Source organism: Dendrobates tinctorius, unplaced genomic scaffold (genome assembly GCF_039654945.1).
Source record: "Dendrobates tinctorius isolate UK_male_01 unplaced genomic scaffold, ASM3965494v1 ptg000063l, whole genome shotgun sequence".
In the NCBI taxonomy this organism is placed as follows: Eukaryota; Metazoa; Chordata; class Amphibia; order Anura; family Dendrobatidae; genus Dendrobates; species Dendrobates tinctorius.
The window spans coordinates 1,511,860-1,532,721 of NW_027361731.1; the positions used below are offsets into that span (position 1 = coordinate 1,511,860).

General features: G+C 46.7%; 2 protein-coding genes across 2 annotated transcripts in view; one reads left to right on the forward strand and one right to left on the reverse strand.

Annotated features, from left to right (window-relative positions):
* The window catches only part of LOC141094169 (uncharacterized), a 347,923-nt gene that overhangs the window by 150,069 nt on the left and 176,992 nt on the right, over window positions 1-20,862 (reverse strand). The gene's annotated exons all lie outside the window — the stretch shown is intronic.
* Window positions 1-20,862, forward strand: part of LOC141094186 (uncharacterized) — an 82,180-nt gene that overhangs the window by 6,843 nt on the left and 54,475 nt on the right. The window lies entirely within an intron of this gene.

The window sequence follows — 20,862 nt, forward strand, 5'->3', positions numbered from 1 at the left end:
CGTAAATGGCTGCACATCCAGTTGGAAGAATGTCTCAAGTGGGGTACCACAGGGCTCTGTCCTGGGCCCTGTATTGTTCAACATCTTTATCAACGATTTAGATGAAGGAATTGAGAGTAAACTGATTAAATTTGCTGATGACACAAAGCTAGGAGGGATAGCTAATACTAGAGAAGAGAGAGAGAGGATTCAAAAAGATATAAATAAACTGGAGAAGTGGGCAGCAACTAACAGAATGGTTTTTAACAGGGAAAAATGCAAAGTACTACATCTGGGCAATAAAAATGAAAAAAGCATATACAGAATGGGAGGAATAGGGCTCAGCAACAGCACATGTGAAAAAGACTTGGGTATACTAATAGATCACAGACTGAATATGAGTCAACAGTGTGATGCAGCAGCAAAAAAGGCAAATGCAATTCTAGGATGTATTAACAGAAGCATACAGTCTAGATCACGTTAAGTCATTATTTCCCTCTACTCATCTTTGGTCAGACCTCACCTGGAATATCGTGTCCAGTTTTGGGCACCACATTTTAAAAAAGACATCAACAAACTGGAGCAAGTTCAGAAAAGGGCGACCAGAATGGTGACCGGTCTGCAAACCCTGTCTTATGAGGAAAGGTTGCAGGATTTGGGAATGCTTAGTTTGCAGAAGAGAAGACTGAGAGGAGACTTAATAGCTGTCTACAAATATCTAAAGGGCTGTCACATTGTAGAAGGATCAACTTTATTCTCATTTGCACAAGGAAAGACTAGAAGCAATGGGATGAAACTGAATGGGAGGAGACACAGATTAGATATTAGAAAAAACTTTTTGACAGAGTGATCAATGAGTGGAACAAGCTGCCACGAGAAGTGGTGAGTTCTCCTTCAATGGAAGTCTTCAAACAGAGGCTGAACAGACATCTGACTGGGATGATTTAGCGAATCCTGCTTTGAGCAGGGGGTTGGACCAGATGGCCCAGGAGGTCCCTTCCAACTCTACGATTCTATGATTCTAAGCTCCTCTTTGATCATAAATATTTATATAAAAAAAATTATATTTTTCTTAGGTGCATGTGCATATTTATAGAAAAAATTATATCAATAAAATCTGGCTTTTTAGAACCGCCTTAATTTACATAATTGTATATTGGAGGAAATGGCAAGGAATTTTGATCCCATTTTTTCCTAATTGCATTTATATAAGAGAGAATCATGTTTCTCTTTAGGTGCACTTGTGTGCTCGTAAATATATTAAAGAAAACTGCAACTAACAGGAATTTTTTCTGTGATGAACAGCTGTAGTTTCTGCATATATGTATGCTTGTGCACTGAAGAGTAATGATGGAAATTCGATCGCACTCTTTGCATATGTATATGTGCAGAAAAACAATCTGCTTATATGTGTGTAGAAATCGCAACTAAATTTAGCGGTTATAAATGGCTTTAACTTGCACATTTATGTGTCAGAGAATAATAAGAGCAATTAAAAATCAGGTGCAGAAGTAAAAAATAAAAAACAGAAAAAAATTATTTTGTTATAAAAAGTTGTAATTTAATGCTTATCATGCCTCTCATATATGCTTTGACTAACTTTCACTATTTTTATTCAGTGTAAATTTCGGCATGCATATGATTGAAATAATTGTGTGCTTATCTCCCTTTTCAAGATATTTGCTTCATACCATGAATAACAACAAGAAAAAGCAAGAATCAAAAGATGAAATATGATATAAAATTATGATGTTAATATTGTATTTTTCGAATGACTTAAAATTGTTACAATTAATTGTGATATTTTGTTAAAAAGAGGGTATGGTTTTCCTTTCCCTCTTTTTATCTTTTAAATGTGTTTGTAATGTGTCTCATTTTAATTATTCCACCGCAAGCTCTGCTACCTTTGCTGGCTTTTAACCTCACTTGCATGGATTGAGTGAATAAAGAACCTTTTTTCACTACATCGTGGAGCTGGACATTTATCTTTATTACTCTGTTGAACGCTTGGACACGGCGGTCTCGTGCTCCGATGCTGGAATGTCCTGTCTGGTGAGCTGGATTTATATCTTAATTCAGAGGAACAACCATCCCTCCTTTCCGAGATGAGATCATTGATAAGGGAGTAAGTCCAGGCCTCTAGAACCAGCCTCGCACGACATCAGTCCCCCAGCCCAGGGCCGAGCCGCAAGCGCCCAAGGTGGGAAGCAGATCCAGTTTCGGAAGCAAGCTCTAGCGAGGAGTCCGACTTCCGTGATTCAGATCAGGAGGAAGAAGGCGAGATCCCGGGGGATAGACAGGACCAGGGCAGGAAGTACCTGTTCAGACTGGAGGACACGGACGAGTTGGTCCAAGCAGTCAGAAATACTATGCAAATGGAGGAAATTCCTAAACCGCAGTCCAGACAGGACTTAATGTTTGGAGGACTGGTGGCTCGGAGACAGGTCGTGTTCCCCGTAAGTGAGCACATCAAGACGATGGTCCAGGAGGACTCCCGAGACTTTAAGAATAGACTGCCTTTTGATCCAGAGGAAACACGGGCATGGGACGAAGTCCCTAAAATAGACATTCCAGTAGCCAAGGTTACCATGAAGACGGCCATCCCATTTGAGGACTCGTCAAGTCTCAGATACCCGATGGATAGGAAGGCGGACGTCTTGTTAAAAAGAACATGGGAGATGTCGGCGGCTCTTATTAGGGCCAACATAGCAGCCACCTCGGTGGCCAGGTCTATGTTTTTGTGGATGGGGCAGTTGGAGGAGCACCTAACCAACAAGACCCCTAGATCAGAGATCCTAGCATCACTTCCCCTTATGAAATCTGCCACGGCGGTCCTATCGGATACGTCGGCGGAGTCAGTGAGGTTTGCAGCCAGAAACAACTCCCTCTCTAATGCAGCCCGAAGAGCAGTCTGGCTTAAATCCTGGTCGGGAGATAATGCCTCTAAAACAAAGCTATGTGCTGTCCCCTTCTCGCGCCTGAGGGTATTTGGTCCAGCCCTAGATAACATTTTAAAGCAAGTGTCCGATAAAAATAAAGGGTTCCCAGAGGAAAAACCCAAGCGGCCCCAGTCCTTTCGGAGAGGCTCCTTCTCTAGGAGACAGACGGACTTCAGGGGTCAGGCTAGGTCCAATAGAGGCTCCTATAGGAGCTCCTACAGCCAGGGTGGGAGGAACAAGGGTTCCCTGTTCACATCAACATCCAGATCTAGGAGGCAATGACGCCATAGGTATTGGGGGGAGACTGCGCCACTTCGCAGCAAACTGGTCCCGAATCACCCACAATCAGTGGGTCCTCAGAACCATCACGGAGGGCTACAGTATAGAGCTCTACTCTCCTCCCCCCGACAGATATGTTGCCCCCACCGTTGTCCTGTTGGACTCCGCAATGTGGACGGATCTTCAGGACATGGTCAACTCAAAAGTTATAGTACCAGTTCCCCCGACAGAAAGAGGAAGAGGGCATTACTCTTCCCTGTTCTCGATCGCAAAACCATCCGGCGAGGCCCGTACCATCATAAACCTGAAACCACTAAATGCCTGGGTCAGGTACAAGAGATTCCGGATGGAATCAATCCGATCCGCAATACTCCTAATAGACAGGGACGCAGTTATGTGCACCCTAGACCTAAAGAAGGCATACTATCAGGTCCCTATCCATCCCTCATCCCAGAGGCTACTAAGGTTTGCGGTCAGTTTACCAGCCCGGACCTGCCACTTCCAGTTTCAGTGCCTTCCATTTGGGTTAGCTTCAGCTCCCAGAATCTTTACAAAGCTGGTGGTGGAGATGGTAGCCTACCTGAGGGATCAAGGTATCGTGATCATTCCATATCTAGACGACTTCCTACTGGTGGCAAGGTCAGAAGAAGCGCTCATTCGAGACAGAAACAGAGCAATGATCGTAATGGAGTCCCTTGGCTGGGTGATCAATTGGACGAAGTCGGACCTCAGGCCAGAGACAAAGAAAGTATTCCTCGGAGTCCTTCTAGACTCGGCCAGCAGAATATCCCGGCTACCCGAGAGGAAGCAGAAAACTATTCAGGCCAGGGTCGGAGACCTGTTGGAGCGGCAAGTCTCCATAAGAGAGGCAATGGAAGTTTTGGGCCTCATGACGGCCTGCATCCCATGTGTCCGATGGGCGCAGTTCCACTCGAGATCATTACAGAGGGAGATCCTCGCAAAGTGGGACAGAAGGCAGACGTCGCTCGACAAACCCCTAGGGCTGCCAGAACGGGTGAAAGAGTCCTTGTGGTGGTGGACACAGCCCAGAAACCTTCAGGTGGGCGTACTATGGATTACCTCTCCATACGTGATAGTCACCACAGACGCCAGTACGTGGGGATGGGGAGCCCACATAGAAGGGAAGATCTTCCAGGGAAGATGGCCAGTAGACATCAGGACCAGATTCTCCAATTTCAGAGAACTCTACGCGGTCTGGGAAGCGCTGCGGCGAAACCAGGCGGTACTAAGGAAGCGTCACGTTCGCATAATATCCGACAATGTAACGGCAGTGGCATTCCTGAAGCACCAGGGAGGGCCCAGACATCAACCACTGCAGGCCCTGGCAGGAAGAATATTCGCTTGGACAGAACGAACAGTCCGATCAGTAACCGGTGCACTTAGAAGGTTCCAAGAACGAAGAAGCAGACTACTTGAGCAGACAACAGATCCACCCGACAGAGTGGGAACTGAACGGCGAAATCTTCAACCATCTCTGTCAGCGTTGGGGGACCCCCAGTATAGATCTATTCGCACGCCGAAAGAACGCAAAGGTTCCCAGATTCTACTCCTTGAATCCGGCAGACCATCCGGAGGCCGTAGACGCCCTGAGCCAGACTTGGGGAGAACCCCTCTCTTATGCGTTCCCACCGCTGGCTCTCATACCGGCAGTGCTCAGGAAGATACGAGAGGACCACGCAAGAGTGATGTTGATCGTCCCATACTGGCCGAGGAGAAGCTGGTTTTCCCTGCTAGGAGCCATGGCAGTAGGAAATCCAGTCGAACTACCCCTGTGGACATCATTCACCAGGGCCCGATCCACCACCCGAACGCAGCAAGACTCCACCTATCGGCTTGGATCCTGAAAGGGACATCCTGAAGGCAAAGGGGTTGTCGGATCAGGTCATATCCACCCTACAGGCCAGTAGGAAATCGGTGACATCCGCAATCTATCGAAAGATATGGAAAAGATTCTGTCTAGAGGGTGGCAGGTCCGATCTCGTGGCAGGCACCCCTGACCTCCCTAGCATACTAAACTTTTTGCAGTCAGGGTTTAATAAAGGCCTTAAGCCCAGCACTCTAAAAGTCCAGATTTTGGCCTTGAGTGCCTTCTTCGATTACCAGTTAGCTTCCCATCCCTGGGTAATAAGATTCATAAGAGCCACGCAGCGCCTGCGCCCCACGATTAGGCAGCTCACCCCGCCTTGGGACCTGGGCCTGGTACTCAGGTTTCTCTGTACAGACCCCTACGCCGCCAGCGAGAAAATAACAATCTCTTACTCGTAAGACGGCCTTCCTGGTAGCCATTACTACGGCCAAAAGAATAGGGGAGATCCATGCCCTGTCCACTAAGGACCCATATCTCCAGATAAAAGACGACTGTATAATCTTAAGATTGGTCCCAGCATTTATCCCAAAGGTAGCCTCTTCTAAAAATATAAACCAGGAGATAGTGTTACCATCTTTCTGTGATAATCCCCGTAATAAAAAGGAAGAGCGTCTTCACTCACTGGATGTGAGGCGCGCAGTCCTAGACTATCTTAAGGCCACCAATAGTTGGCGCATTGACCCAAATCTGTTCATCCTTTTTGGGGGTAAAAATAAGGGGAAAAAGCCTCTAAGGCGTCCATCGCACGATGGATTACCTCAGTAATCTGACGCATACCAAGCCGAAGGTGCCAGTCCGCCAAATTCCGTAAAGGTCCACTTTACGAGGGCAGTATCGGCCTCATGGGCCAAACGGGCGGGGGCCTCGGTCGATCAAATCTGTAGAGCAGCAACCTGGGCCAATCTTAATACATTCTGTAAGCACTATAAGCTTGATGTGTTATCTGGTCAGCAGACCGCATTTGGGAGAAAAGTTCTCCAGGCAGTAATCCCACCCTGAGGAGGTACTTTGGTACTCTCCATGGTGCTGTCAGGTGGACGTCCTGGAAAATAGGTATTAGACCTACCGGTAATGATGTTTCCAGGAGTCCATCCTGACAGCACGGGTAGTTCCCTCCCTATTTGTTATCTTATGATTATTTCTTGTCATATGCTGTAATATGATTGTTTCATTAAAGTGTAACTTGCATTATCCACGTTGTGGTACTTGTTAAATCACTGAGGGAGAGGGGGTGGGACATGACCTTTTAACCTCTCGTGTGCTTTTCCTGTCCCTGTAAGGAGGAGGGGGACGTCCTCCATGGTGCTGTCAGGGTTGACTCCTGGAAACCTCATTACCGGTAGGTCTAATACCTATTTTTATGGTCAGTGTAGACTTGGAAGGGATAGAGAGCCCCTCCAGGAGGTGTCTCCATTCAGAAAAGGCCAACTTCATGGCTAGCAACTCTCTGTCCCCGATGAAATAGTTCCTCTCCGCCGGTGAGAAGGTCTTGGAAAAGAAGCAAGGATGCTTCCGACCTTGAGTATCCTTTTGGAACAGGACTGCTCCAGCACCGACGGACGAGGCATCCACCTCTAAAATAAATGGTTTATCCACATCGGGGCGATGTAAAATGGGAGCGCTAGCGAAGTGAGACTTGATGGAGAGGATGGCCTTGGAGACCTCCTCCGACCACAATTTAGGATTCGCTCCCTTCTTGGTGAGAGCTACCAAGGGAGCTACCAAAGTCAAGAAATGGGGAATGAATTGTTGATAGTAGTTGATAAATCCCATAAAACGCTGCACCACTTTGAGGGAATGAGGCTCCTGCCAATCCATCACCGCCTGTAGTTGGGCAGGATCCATGGCCAATCCCTGGGCGGAGATCATATAGCCCAGGAAAGGCAAGGACTCCTGCTTAAACACACACTTCTCCAACTTGGCGTACAGCGAGTTTGCCCATAGGAGGTCAAACATCTCTCCGGTGGGAGTCTATATCTGGAGAGTAGATGAGGATATCATCCAGATAGACTACAACCGAGGTGGTGAGCATATCCCGGAAGATGTCGTTCACAAAGTCTTGGAAGACGGCAGGAACATTACAGAGCCCGAAGGGCATCACCGGGTATTCATAGTGCCCATCCCTGGTGTTAAATGCCGTCTTCCATTCGTCCCTCTCACGGATGCGAATCAGGTTGTAAGCACCCCGCAGGTCTAGGTTAGTAAAAACCCTCGCTCCCCGCAACCTATCAAAAAGCTCCGATATCAGGGGCAGAGGGTATTTGTTCTTAACGGTGATGGCGTTAAGACCCCTGTATTCAATGCATGGACGTAGTTCTCCGTTCTTCTGCACAAAGGAAAAACCCTGCCCCTGAAGGTGACACTGACTTCCTAATAAAGCCTCTTGCCAAATTCTCTCGGATGTACTGCGACATTGCCTCTGTCTGGGAGAGAGAGGATAAACTCGACCCCAGGGAGGCTCAGCACCAGGCAAGAGGTCGTTAGGGCAGTCATAGGGGCGATGAGGCGGAAGGGTCTCCGCTGCCTTCTTGGAGAACATGTCCGCATAGGACCAAGTGTGTTTGGGAAGAGAGGAAAGATCCGCGGGTACCTCAATGGTAGCAACCTGGACGCGCTCACTGTGGCATCTACCAACACAGGATTTACTCCATCCCAGAATTCTCCCTGAGGACCACTCTATATGAGGGGAGTGATAACGTAGCCACGGCATCCCTAAGAGGACCTCATCAATTCCTTCGGGAATGACTAGCAGGGAGATGATCTCCTGATGGGAAGGAGACATGGATAATGTAAAAGGGATGGTCTGATGTGTTATCTGTGATGGTAGTGTCGACCCATTTATCACCCGTATGGTCACTGGCTTGGCGAGCATAACTAGTGGAATTGCATGCTGTAGGGCGAAGGCAGAAGACATGAAATTTGCCCTCTGCCCTGGAATCCACGCAAAGCTGTACCACATGGGTGGATAAGCCAATAGAAACTGTCCCCTTAAAGATCAACTTAGAAGAAGACACCGCTGCGTTTAGTGAACTAGCTCCCAAGGAACCAAACGGTGGTGCTCTTCCAGTTGCTGAGGACATCTGGAGGCGAGATGTCTTGACTGCCGGCAGACATGACAGACCATGCGTGCTCGAGTGGTCCGGAACTTGGATCCCGCTCGAGACATCTCCATAGCCTCCTGTGGCTCAAACACCTGGACCGGAGGTTCCAGAGGTTTGGCGAAGGTGGGTGCCAGTCGAAACCTCTGCCTACACTGGGCTCACTCCAACCTTCACTCGTTAAAGCAAAGGTCAATGCGAATTGATATTGCTATTAACTCCTCCAGTGTGGCGGGAATCTCCCTAGTGGCCAAGGAGTCCTTCACATAGTCAGCCAGCCCCCTCCAAAATACAGGAATGAGGGCTTTATCCGGCCACTCCAGCTGAGACGCTAGAGTCCGGAAGTGGATGGCAAAATGACTGACCATGGACGAGCCCTGTGTCGATGCCAGCAGTTGGAGCGCCGTATCATGGGTGACCCGAGGTCCTAAAAAGACCTGTTTCAGAGTGCTCAAGAACCGCGGAGCACTCTGCACCACATAATCGTCGCGCTCCCATAGTGGCGTGGCCCACTCCAATGCCCTGTCCGACAGGAGGGATATAATGAACCCCACCTTAGCCCGCTCTGAGGGAAAACATGCATCCAGGAGCTCAAGATGTATTGCACACTGGCTCAGAAATCCCCTACATGCCTTACTATCACCAGAAAATTTATCTGGCAGCGGGAAGCCGGATAATGTCGGAACAGGGGTGGCAGTGGACAAAGTAGCTGCAGCCGTGCTAGCAGCCTGAACAGCTATTGCGGTAACATCCACGGCTGAGGTTTTTCACTAAAGAGCCGCCAACCTACCCTCCAGCTGCTGGATGTACCGCTGCAATCACTCTTCGTTCGCCATTACTAGCCAGACCCTGGCGCTAATATAATGTTAGGGCTGGCAGGACGCACCAAATAATAAAAGATGGCAATAAGGTGCGTTGGCAGCAGGGCTGTGGAGTCGGTAACCCAAACCTGCGACTCCGACTCCTCAATTTCCCTTACACCGACTCCGACTCCCACATATATTGCTTATATTTAAGTGAAAAATTTATTGTAGTACAATGTGAACATCAGACATTTAATCATTTCTATTATACAATAATCAAGATATTTAGATAGAACATAATATATATTTATTGGAATCCAACTTTAGAACACAAAAAACTGTAATAAATTGTAAATATGTAATACACTGTGTAATATCGATTACATACATACGGTACAGACCAAAGTTTGGACACACCTTCTCATTCAAAGAGTTTTTTTTATTTTCATGACTATGAAAATTGTAGATTCACTCTGAAGGCATCAAAACCATGAATTAACATGTGGAATTATATAATTAACAAAAAAGTGTGAAACAACTGAAAATATGTCTTATATTCTAGGTTCTTCAAAGTAGCCACCTTTTGCTTTGATTACTGCTTTGCACACTCTTGGCATTCTCTTGATGAGCTTCAAGAGGTAGTCACTGGAAATGGTCTTCCAACAGTCTTGAAGGAGTTCCCAGAGATGCTTAGCACTTGTTGGCCCTTTTGCCTTCACTCTGCGGTCCAGCTCACCCCAAACCATCTCGATTGGGTTCAGGTCTGGTGACTGTGAAGGCCAGGTCATCTGGCGTAGCACCCCATCACTCTCCTTCTTGGTCAAATAGCCCTTACACAGCCTGGAGGTGTGTTTGAGGTCATTGTCCTGTTGAAAAATAAATGATGGTCCAACTAAACACAAACCGGATGGAATAGCATGCCACTGCAAGATGCTGTGGTAGCCATGCTGGTTCAGTATGCCTTCAATTTTGAATAAATCCCCAAGAGTGTCACCAGCAAAGCACCCCCACACCATCACACCTCCTCCTCCATGCTTCACGGTGGGTACCAGGCATGTAGAGTCCATCCGTTCGCCTTTTCTGCGTCGCACAAAGACATGGTGGTTGGAACCAAAGATCTCAAATTTGGACTCATCAGACCAAAGCACAGATTTCCACTGGTCTAATGTCCATTCCTTGTGTTCTTTAGCCCAAACAAGTCTCTTCTGCTTGTTGCCTGTCCTTAGCAGTGGTTTCCTAGCAGCTATTTTACCATGAAGGCCTGCTCCACAAAGTCTCCTCTTAGCAGTTGTTGTAGAGATGTGTCTGCTGCTAGAACTCTGTGTGGCATTGACCTGGTCTCTAATCTGAGCTGCTGTTAACCTGCGATTTCTGAGGCTGGTGACTAGGATGAACTTATCCTCCGCAGCAGAGGTGACTCTTGGTCTTTCTTTCCTGGGGCGGTCCTCATGTGAGCCAGTTTCTTTGTAGCGCTTGATGGTTTCTGCCAATGCACTTGGGGACACTTTCAAAGTTTTCCCAATTTTTCAGACTGACTGAGCTTCATTTCTTAAAGTAATGATGGCCACTCATTTTTCTTTACTTAGCTGCTTGTTTCTTGCCATAATACAAATTCTAACAGTCTATTCAGTAGGACTATCAGCTGTGCATCCACCAGACTTCTGCACAACACAACTGATGGTCCCAACCCCATTTATAAGGCAAGAAATCCCACTTATTAAACCTGACGGGGCACACCTGTGAAGTGAAAACCATTTCCAGTGACTACCTCTTGAAGCTCATCAAGAGAATGCCAAGAGTGTGCAAAGCAGTAATCAAAGCAAAAGGTGGCTACTTTGAAGAACCTAGAATATAAGACATACAGTATTTTCAGTTGTTTCACACTTTTTTGTTAATTATATAATTCCACATGTGTTAATTCATAGTTTTGATGCCTTTAGAGCGAATCTACAGTTTTCATAGTCATGAAAATAAAGAAAACGCTTTGATTGAGAAGGTGTGTCCAAACTTTTGGTCTGTACTGTGTATGTATATGTGTATATATATATATATATATATATATATATATATATATATATATATATATATATATATATATATATATACACACACACACTATGACTTATCTCGGCTAAGATAAAGCCTAGATCCTCAGGCTACATTCACACTATGGGCGTAGCCAGGATCAAACCTAGGGGGGGCAGAACCTCATACTGTTCCGCAGAATTTCTTACTGCACACCTCAGCTGCTGCAGAACCTCATACTTCACACCCCTACACTTGAAAATAAAGCCTGCACCTTAAGAAGATGTGGTGATGAATGCAGTCTATTTATTCCAACTATCAATTGATGTTGATGTGTTACTGAAGACGAGCAATGCCTGTCCTGGGCGTCCTTTTGGGCAGCTATGAGGTGTATCTGACTGGTACTAAAAAAAAAGGAGTGTTAGTCTGTGTGCTACCCGGCTTTCATTCTTTTTGGTACAGATATGATATGGATAAATGGATATATACAGTAGATAGAGCAGATTTCTAATCTGCTTTTGCTATTGAAAACATTATCTATGAGCTCAAAAACCTTTCAGGTGATGCGGTTTTTTAAAAAGCTGATCTGCTTTTGCAGCTGAAAAACGTATCCTCAAAAAACGCAGGAAAAACGCTGTGTGTGAATGTAGCCTTAGATCAGGAATAGAACAGTCATTTATAGGACATTTCATAACTTTCCCAAATTCCTATGAAAAAATATTCAGCACATTCTGCATTGAACTACTGTACCCAATTTATTATATATTTTAGGAGTCAGAGTCAGTCCATTTTATACCGACTCCAACTCCGACTCCACGACTCCGACTCCGTCTCCACAGCCCTGGTTGGCAGCCCGGGGTCCACCGTGCAGGGGTGGTAAACTTCTGCTAAGTAATGGTGGACGCTATATGGCGGTATAATAGAAGGACACATGCGGGTTAACGTCACCCGGTGTGTACAGGGGCGAACTCTGTTGCTTCACAGAGCCGCACTACCGTTGATCATGAATGCCGGAGCCTGTTAAAGCTCACAGAGCTCAGCAAGGTAAATGCTCAGTATAAGGTGTGGTGTAGTGACCACTATGTCCGCTAGGTGGCGCTGTGTTGGTGTCCCAGGACAGGTGTACAGGCACTTTCAGAGTGGTAACAGGAGCAGGGTCCTAAAGGACCATTATGTGTCTCAAGGTGGGTGGCATTGGGATTCAGGCTCGAGTATTGATCAGCAGAGGTACTGCTGATATTTCTGTTACAGTGTGTCAGGGAAGCCTGTGTGTGTCTGTGTGCAATAGAACCTTTAGTGAGGTCATAGCCATGTGATCACCTGTGGGTGTGGTTACAGGGCTATGTAATTGAGGTGTTTTAGCAGATGTGAGAGAGTGCAAGGGAGTCGGTCAGAGTGTGGACAGATTTCCCTGTGTCCAGGTGGAACACTACAGAGAGTGGCCTGTGTGCTAAGGCAGGAGAAGCCTTCCTGTGTCTGCGGCTGCAGATAGAGCGCTGCTCGGGACATTGCCCTGGCCGGTGTATTAGTTATATAGGAGGAGGACTACACCTCCCAGCATGTGCAGAGACTCTCGGTCCGAGTCTGAAGCCACGGACTTTTATGATCTTTTTGCCTAAGCTAGAGGCTATGTTGGTGATATGCTGAGTTATGGTTTATGAAGCCAATAAACCGCATGAACTTTGGGAAGAACCTGCCTCATAATTGTCTCCCGCTGCACCTGAGCGAGTCGAATCCCTACAAAGGTCACAGAACTCAGTCCCAAGGACACAGGGTCAGAGTCCCTCTAGACCTACTAAGCGTGCGGCTTCGCAACTGCGGACGCCACTAATTGACGCTGGCGACCGTGGAGTGTCGACCAAGTGCACAGTGGCGTAAAGATCAAGGCAACACTTAGCGTTGCTGCCAGTCTCTGACTTGCTCCTCAGCCTGGGCGCTAACAGGCTAGGCTACACAACACATGCGTACCAAGGGTAGGGGTTTCAGAATGAGTCATTCACCTGAGACATTCATACATGCATACAGCACTCCCTCCACATGGTCTATAATCCTGTTCTATATTAGCACATGGCGGAGCGACCATGCGAACGTTTTATAGCAGCATCCTTCTGGGACCTTCCTGACCTTTCTGATGGTCCAATCCGAGCTGGAGAAGGACCTGAGCATGTGACCTCCGATCACCAATGAGAGATCGTCCCACGGGCATGCTCAGTGGACCGAAAGGAGGACTTAGTCCCTGGAGTAGCTCGCTGCTGACCAGCATGCGTTGCTATAGCTGGACCAGAGGTGGCAGCAGCAACCAAACCCACAGAGCTGGTCTGAGCAGCCTCCTCTGTGGCCGGAGAGGAATGGGAGACTGCTGAATGCAAGGCTCGGGACTCCTGCTGTGCAGCGGCAGGAACCCGACGCCTGTCACCTGCTTTCATGCTGAGCCACACTCAGGTGGCAAAAATATCTGTTTTGTAGATTACCAATGTCAGAATAGTAACACGGGTAGTTGAGTCCAAGGAAGTGGAGGCCTGACGGTCTCAGAGGCCTACTGCTACAGTCAACATGCATGAAGGAGACCCAACCAGGAGTCTACACATTGCCAAATTTATTGGCAGACACCACCAAAGTGGCATCAATTTCACCAAAGTAGAAATAGTAGATTAGGGACTGACAGACCTTTCACTACACCCAATTCAGCAGATGGACACCCTACAAAGATTGTTCACGTTTCCAAAAATTATTGGCAGACACCACCATAGTGGCATCAATTTCACCACAGTAGAAATAGTGGAATAGGGACCAACAGGTCTTTCACTACACCCAATAGAGCAGATGGACACTCTACAAGGAGTGTTCATATTTAAAGAAATAAGGGCCTTACATCACAGAAGTGGCATCAATTTTACCACAGTAAAAATAATCTAATAGGGACCGACAGGTCTTTCACTACACCTAAGACAGCAGATGGACATTCAACCATGAGTGTTCACATTTCCAAAAATTATTGGCAGACACCACTATAGTGGCATCAATTTCACTACAGTAGAAATAGTGGAATAGGGACCAACAGGTCTTTCACTTCACCCAATAGAGCAGGTGGACACCCTATAAGGAGTGTTTAACATTTAAAGAATTGAGTGTCTTACACCACAAAAGTGGCATCAATTTCACCACAGTAGAAATAGTCTAATAGCGACCAACAGGTCTTTCACTACACCCAATACAGCAGATGGACACCCTACAAGGAGTGTTCACGTTTCCAAAAATTATTGGCAGACACCATCAAATTGGCATCAATTTCACCACAGTAGAAATAGTAGAACAGGGACCAACAGGTCTTTCAATACACCCAATACAGCAGATGGACTCCCAACAAGGAGTGTTCACATTTAACCCCTTACCTACAATGGACGTAATGTTCTGTCCATGTGACCCTGGACCTAATTCCCATGGACGGATTATTACGTCATGCCCTTTAATGCGACATCGCGACTTAAGTCGCGGTGATCGCATTAAAATGCCGACGCTATCTTACCTCAGGATAGATGGCCTCGGCATCCCGGGCAGTCTCCGCCCTGGCCCGCCCCTCTCTGAGCTGTGATTGGCTGTTCAATTCAGAACAGCCAATCACAGCGCTTCTCTTTGTTTCAGCCAATCAGATTGGCTGAAACAACAGGATCCTAGGCTAGGATCGAGTACCGATGTACTCGATCCTAGGACCGGTGCCTGACAACGCCAGGCACCGGAGAAAAGCCCCCAGATTGGCGCAATCGCCGATCTAATCGATCGCGCCAATCGCAGCGCACAGCGGCGCAATATCGCCGCTGTGCCCTGCCGGTACCGGCCTGGATCGGTGCTGTAATAGCACTGATCCTAGGCCGGAGCCTAGGACAGGCCCAGCAGGGCCTGCAGGAAGTGGTTGGCGCTATCGATTAGATCGGCGATCTCGCCAGCCACAGGGCACAGCTGCGGTCACGCTGTGACCGCTCTGTGCCCTGCTGATGACCTGGCCATCACCTGCCTAGGAATCGGAGCTGTGAGCAGGGGTCCTCACTCTAGCTGAGGATTCCTGCAGAGAGGTCGGACGCAGCAAGAGCTCCTGTGCTGGGTATCGTGGTGCCACAGTTTGTAGCATCACAATCCCTGCAGAAGAAAGAAAACTACAACTGTAAGTGTTAATTGATCCCTGATCCCCTGCCCAATCTATCTTCACCCCCCCATCTATCTTCATCCCCCTCCACCCCCCCTTTTGCGCCACCTCCGTGCGCAGCCGCTGAGCGTTGATCGGTGACGCAGTTCACCGATCAACACTCGTGCTCACTTTTTTTCCTTAGCCCCCTTTGCGCCACCTCCGCACACACATCCCGTTTTTTATTTTTTTCACCCCCCTTTGTGCCACCTAACTACAACCCTAACTGATCCCTGCCCAATCTCTCTTCATCCACCCCAATGCCTCCATCCCCCTTCCCCCTATTTTTACCCCCCTCCACCCCACTTTTGCGCCACCTCCGTGCGCAGCCGCCGAGCGTTGATCGGTGACGCAGTTCACCGATCAACACTTGTGCTCGCTTTTTTCCTTAGCCCCCTTTGCGCCACCTCCGCACACACATCCCGCAGTCGCAAAACTTTGATAAGTGACGCACATCACTTATCAGAGCTTGTGCCTGCCGTTTTAAATTTTTTTCTCCCCTTTTTGTGCCACCTAACTACAACCCTAACTGTTGATCCCTGCCCGATCTCTATTCATCCACCCCAATCCCCCCAGCCCCCTCTTTTTACCCCCCTTTGCGCCGTTTCTGTGTGCACATTTAGCAGCCGCCGAATTTTGATAAGTGACGCAATTCACTTATCAGAGTTCGTGCCGGCTGTTTTCTCTTTTTCACCCCCCCCTTTGAGCCACCCCTGTGCGCACATCCAGCAGCCACTAAATTTTGATAAGTGACGCCGTTCACTTATCATATCTAGGACCTGATGTTTTAGACTTTTTTTCACAGGTATTTTGCTCCCCATTTCCTTTTAGCTTTTTCTTACAGGATACTGTGCACCAATCACTAGCGCCCCCACCACATATACAGTTATAAATAAAGTACACCCAAGCACCATATTTACACAAAAAATGTCCCGCCCATCACGTTCCTCCCAACAGCGCTATTCAATGGAGGAGGCATATTGTTACCTTGCCTCCGACACTGATAGCGAGGATGACGATCCGACTTTTCTTTATTTTTCGGATTCTTCATCCTCTTCCTCTTCCCCCTCCTTATCTTCCTCCTCGGGTCCTGCGGAACCGCCACGCAGACGCTCCAGGACAGAAGATGAGGCAGCGCCCCCATGCCCGCAGCTGATTCAGCAGACCCTGTGTGGACCTCGCCCCTGGAAAATTACGAGCCACTGATTCCTGATTTTGTGGCAGAATCAGGAATCAAGTTTGACACCACTGGCCTTATAGAAATTGACTTTTTCAAAGTCTTTTTCTCTGAGGATTTTGTTAACCACATGGAGCAAACTAATTTGTACGCTCGGCAATTTTTGGAGCAAAACCCGCGTTCATCCTATACTAACTGGTCTCCTGTGGACGCAGTTGAAATGAGGCAGTTTTGGGGCCTGGTCCTCCACATGGGTATCCTGAAGAAGCCTGAAATTCCGCAATATTGGAGTGTTGATATTTTATACAACACTCCAGTGTTCCGAGTGGTCATGGTCCGGGCTCGTTTTCAGGCCATCCTCAAGTTTCTGCATTATAACGATAATGCACAGTGTCCCGCACAAGATGACCCCAACTTTGACCGTCTGTTCAAAGTTCGGCCGGACATCGAACACTTCAACAAAAAGTTTGCTGAAGTGTACGAGCCCCAAAGGAACATCTGTGTGGATGAGTCCTTGGTCCTTTTTAAGGACAGGCTCGCATTCCGTGAATACCTGCCCAGTAAGAGGGCCAGGTATGGAATCAAACTCTATAAGTAGTGTGAGAGTAAATCAGGGTACACCCACAGGTTTAGAGTGTACGAAGGAAAGGACACCAGAATTGAACCCCCTGAGTGTGCTCCTGACCTGGGAGTGAGTGGGAAAATTGTGTGGGATTTGGTGCACCCACTGCTGGATAAAGGTTATCACCTCTACACTGATAACTTTTATACCAGTGTCCCACTCTACAAATCCCTCTCTGCACGAGGTACCGCAGCTTGCTGTACTTTCTGCAAAAATCAGAGAGACCTCCCGAAGACGCAGATGCTCCGAAAAGGTGAGAGCAGGGCCCAATGTAGCGACCACCTGCTGGTGGTCAAGTACAAGGACAAGAGGGATGTCTTTCTCTTGACCACCATACACGGTGATGGCAGCACCCTCAGCACTGTACGGGGTACCTCTGCACAGGTCAGCAAACCTGAATGTGTGCTGGGGTACAATAAAAACATGGGGGGGCGTTGATCGCTCCGATCAACTCCTCCAACCGTACAATGCTTTGAGAAAGGCCAAGGTGTGGTACAAAAAGCTGGCCGTGCACATCGTCCAATTGGCAATGCTCAACGCATTCCTGCTGTCACAATGTGTACACCACACCGATACGTCGTACCTTGAGTTCCAGGAGGTAGTGGTTAAGGCCCTGATGTTTGGCACTCTGGAAGGAGCGGGCCCCAGAACTTCCGGAACTGAAGGTGCTCGTATTGTACCAGGTCAGCATTTCCCGGGGGAGGTCCCGCAAACTGGAAAAAAGGGTAAATCGCAAAAAAGGTGCCGAGTGTGTTACAAAAACGGAATACGCAAGGACACCATTTATCAATGCGACACCTGCCCCGAAAAACCTGGCCTATGTATGAAGGATTGCTTCAAATTGTACCACACCTCAATGCACTACTAAATTTCTTTACCGGAAACATTAGATTAGTTGGGGCACATCTAGATAAGTTCTTTGGGGTCTAGTTTCCAAATCAATGTCACTTGTGGTTTTTTGTTTTTTTTTACTGTTTAGGCACATCAGGGGCTCTGCAAATGGAAAATGACGTCCGCAGACCATTCCATCTAAGTCTGCATTTCAAAACGTCACTCCCTTCCGACCCGACGTGTGCCTAAACAGTTTTTTCCCACATATGGGGTACCAGCGTACTCAGGACAAATTGGAAAACAACTTTTGGAGTCCAATTTCTCCTGTTACGCTTGGGAAAATTAAAAATTGGGGACTAAACAATCATTTTTGTGGGCACAGGATTTTTTTTTTTCACGCCTGGGCAGTATAAACTTTAGTGAAACACTTGGGGGTTCAAAGTTCTCACCACATATCTAGATAAGTTCCTTAGGGGGTCTAGTTTCCAAAATGGGGTCACTTGTGGGGGGTTTCCACTGTTTGGACACATTGGGGGCTCGTCAAACGCAACATGGCATCCAATCTCAATTCCAGCCAATTTTAGGTTGAAAAAGTCAAACGGCGCTGCTTCCCTTCCGAGCCCTGCCGTGCGCCCAAACAGTGGTCCCCCCCACATTTAGAGTATCAGCATACTCAGCACAAATTGGACAACAACTTTTGGGGTCCAATTTCTCGTGCTACCTTTGGGAGAATAAAAAATTGGGGACTAAACGATCATGTTTGTGGAAAAAATATGATTTTTTATTTTCACGCCCGGGCGTTATAAACTCCTGTGAAGCCCTAGGGGGTTCAAGGTGCTCACCACACATCTAGATAAGTTCCGTGGGGGGTCTAGTTTCCAAAATTGAGTCACTTGTGGGGGGTTTCCACTGTTTGGGCACATTGGGGGCTCGTCAAACGCAACATGGCGTCCAATCTCAATTCCAGCCAATTTTAGGTTGAAAAAGTCAAACGGCGCTGCTTCTCTTCCGAACCCTGCCGTGTGCCCAAACAGTGGTCCCCCCCACATATAGGGTATCAGCGTACTCAGGACAAATTGGACAACAACTTTTGGGATCCAATTTCTCCTATTACCCTTGGGAAAATTTAAAAAATTGTTGCTAACATCATTTTTGTGACTAAAAAGTTAAATGTTAATTTTTTCCTTCCATGTTGCTTCTGCTCCTGTGAAGCGCCTGAATGGTTAATAATCTTCTTTTAGAATGGTGTCACTTTTGGGTATTTTCTGCCATATAGACCCCTCAAAGTGACTACAAATGTGAGGTGGTCCCTAAAAAAAATGGTTTTGTAAATTTTGTTGTAAAAGTGAGAAATCACTGGTCAACTTTTAACCCTTATAACTTCCTAACAAAAAAAAATTTTGTTTCCAAAATTGTGCTGATGTAAAGTAGACATGTGGAAAATGTTATTTATTAACTATTATGTGTCACGTAACTCTCTGGTTTAAGGGCATAAAAATTCAAAGTTTGAAAATCGCAAAATTTTCTAAATTTTCGCCATATTTCCATTTTTTTCATAAATAAATGCAAGTTATAGTGAAGAAATTTTATCACTAAAGTGAAGTACAATATGTCATGAGAAAACAATGTCAGAATTGCCTAGATCCGTTGAAACGTTCCAAAGTTATTACCTCATAAAGGGACGGTGGTCAGAATTGTGAAAAATTGGCACGGGAGTTAACATGCAAACCACCCTTGGTAGTGAAGGGGTTAAAGGGAACCTGTTCCCCACCCCCCCAGGCATTTTTAACTAAAAGCCACCTTGTGCAGCATTAATACTGCATTCTGTGAAGCTGGCTCTTTTAGTTGGGGTCCCTTCCACTGCTGAAAGAATCGTTTTTGTAATTTGTCACTCATACCTCTAGTTTGTCCGGGGGGCAGGTCTTTTCCCCCCCCGGACACAGACGCCTCACATCCATCAGTCATTTCCTCCATTCTTCTGTGATGCATTAATGTCACTTAACTGCACCCTGTGATATCTTTAATGTCGCTTCTGTGGCTGCTGCTGATGTTAACTCAGATTTGTGGGAATGCGAACAGTCATGGTTGGTCTCTATCTTCTGTGTTAGCTGTAGTGGACGTTGTGTCAGTCCCATTTATACTATTTCTATTCTCGTTAAAGTTATTCCACTTTAGTGGTGTCATGCTCTCCTTTTTTTTTAAATGTGAACACTACAAGCTGGGTGTCCATCTGCTGTATTGGGTGTAGTGGAAGACCTGTTGGTCCCTATTATACTATTTCTACTGTGGTGACATTGATGCCACTATGGTGGTGTCTGCCAAAAAAATTTTTGAAACGTGAACACTACAAGTTGGGTGTCCTTCTGCTGTATTGGGTGTAGTGAAAGACCTGTCATCCCTATTAGACTATTTCTAATATGGTGACATTGATGCCACTTCTGTGGTGTAAGGCCCTCATTTCTTTAAATGTGAACACTCCTTGTAGGGTGTCCATCTGCTCTATTGGGTGTAGTGAAAGACCTGTTGCTCCCTATTCTACTAAAAAAAGCATATTCTGAGATAAAGAAACACTGCACATGGAGACATTGGCATCAACTAATTCCTGTCTTGATATTCTTACAAACAAGCTTTTATAAAAGCCTCAAACTTCTGTGTGTGAATCAGACATGAGATCTAACGTGATAGAAGATTACAGTGCGGGGAAGACGGGAAACCTTCATCTAGACGGCCGGTGGGGATGGAGTCAGTGACGGAATCTGGCCAAATATGTTTTTAGAGCCGTAGTAGAAGATGAACATGTCATCCTCATCATGAAGTACCGTAGTTATTTCTCATGTCATGTGTGATGAATATCTCCTGCAGTATTGCTAATGCCGATTCCAGTGTCGGTAAATGAGACGAGAATTAGCGTTATGGAAGATGAGTCTATGAGAAATGTATTCAGCTGCCGACTCCGACGAAGAAACTGTTTGTTGTCTGTGGCCTAAATATATAGGTTTTATTAGTAGATGGAAAGAAGAAAACCAAATACTGTAAAATAA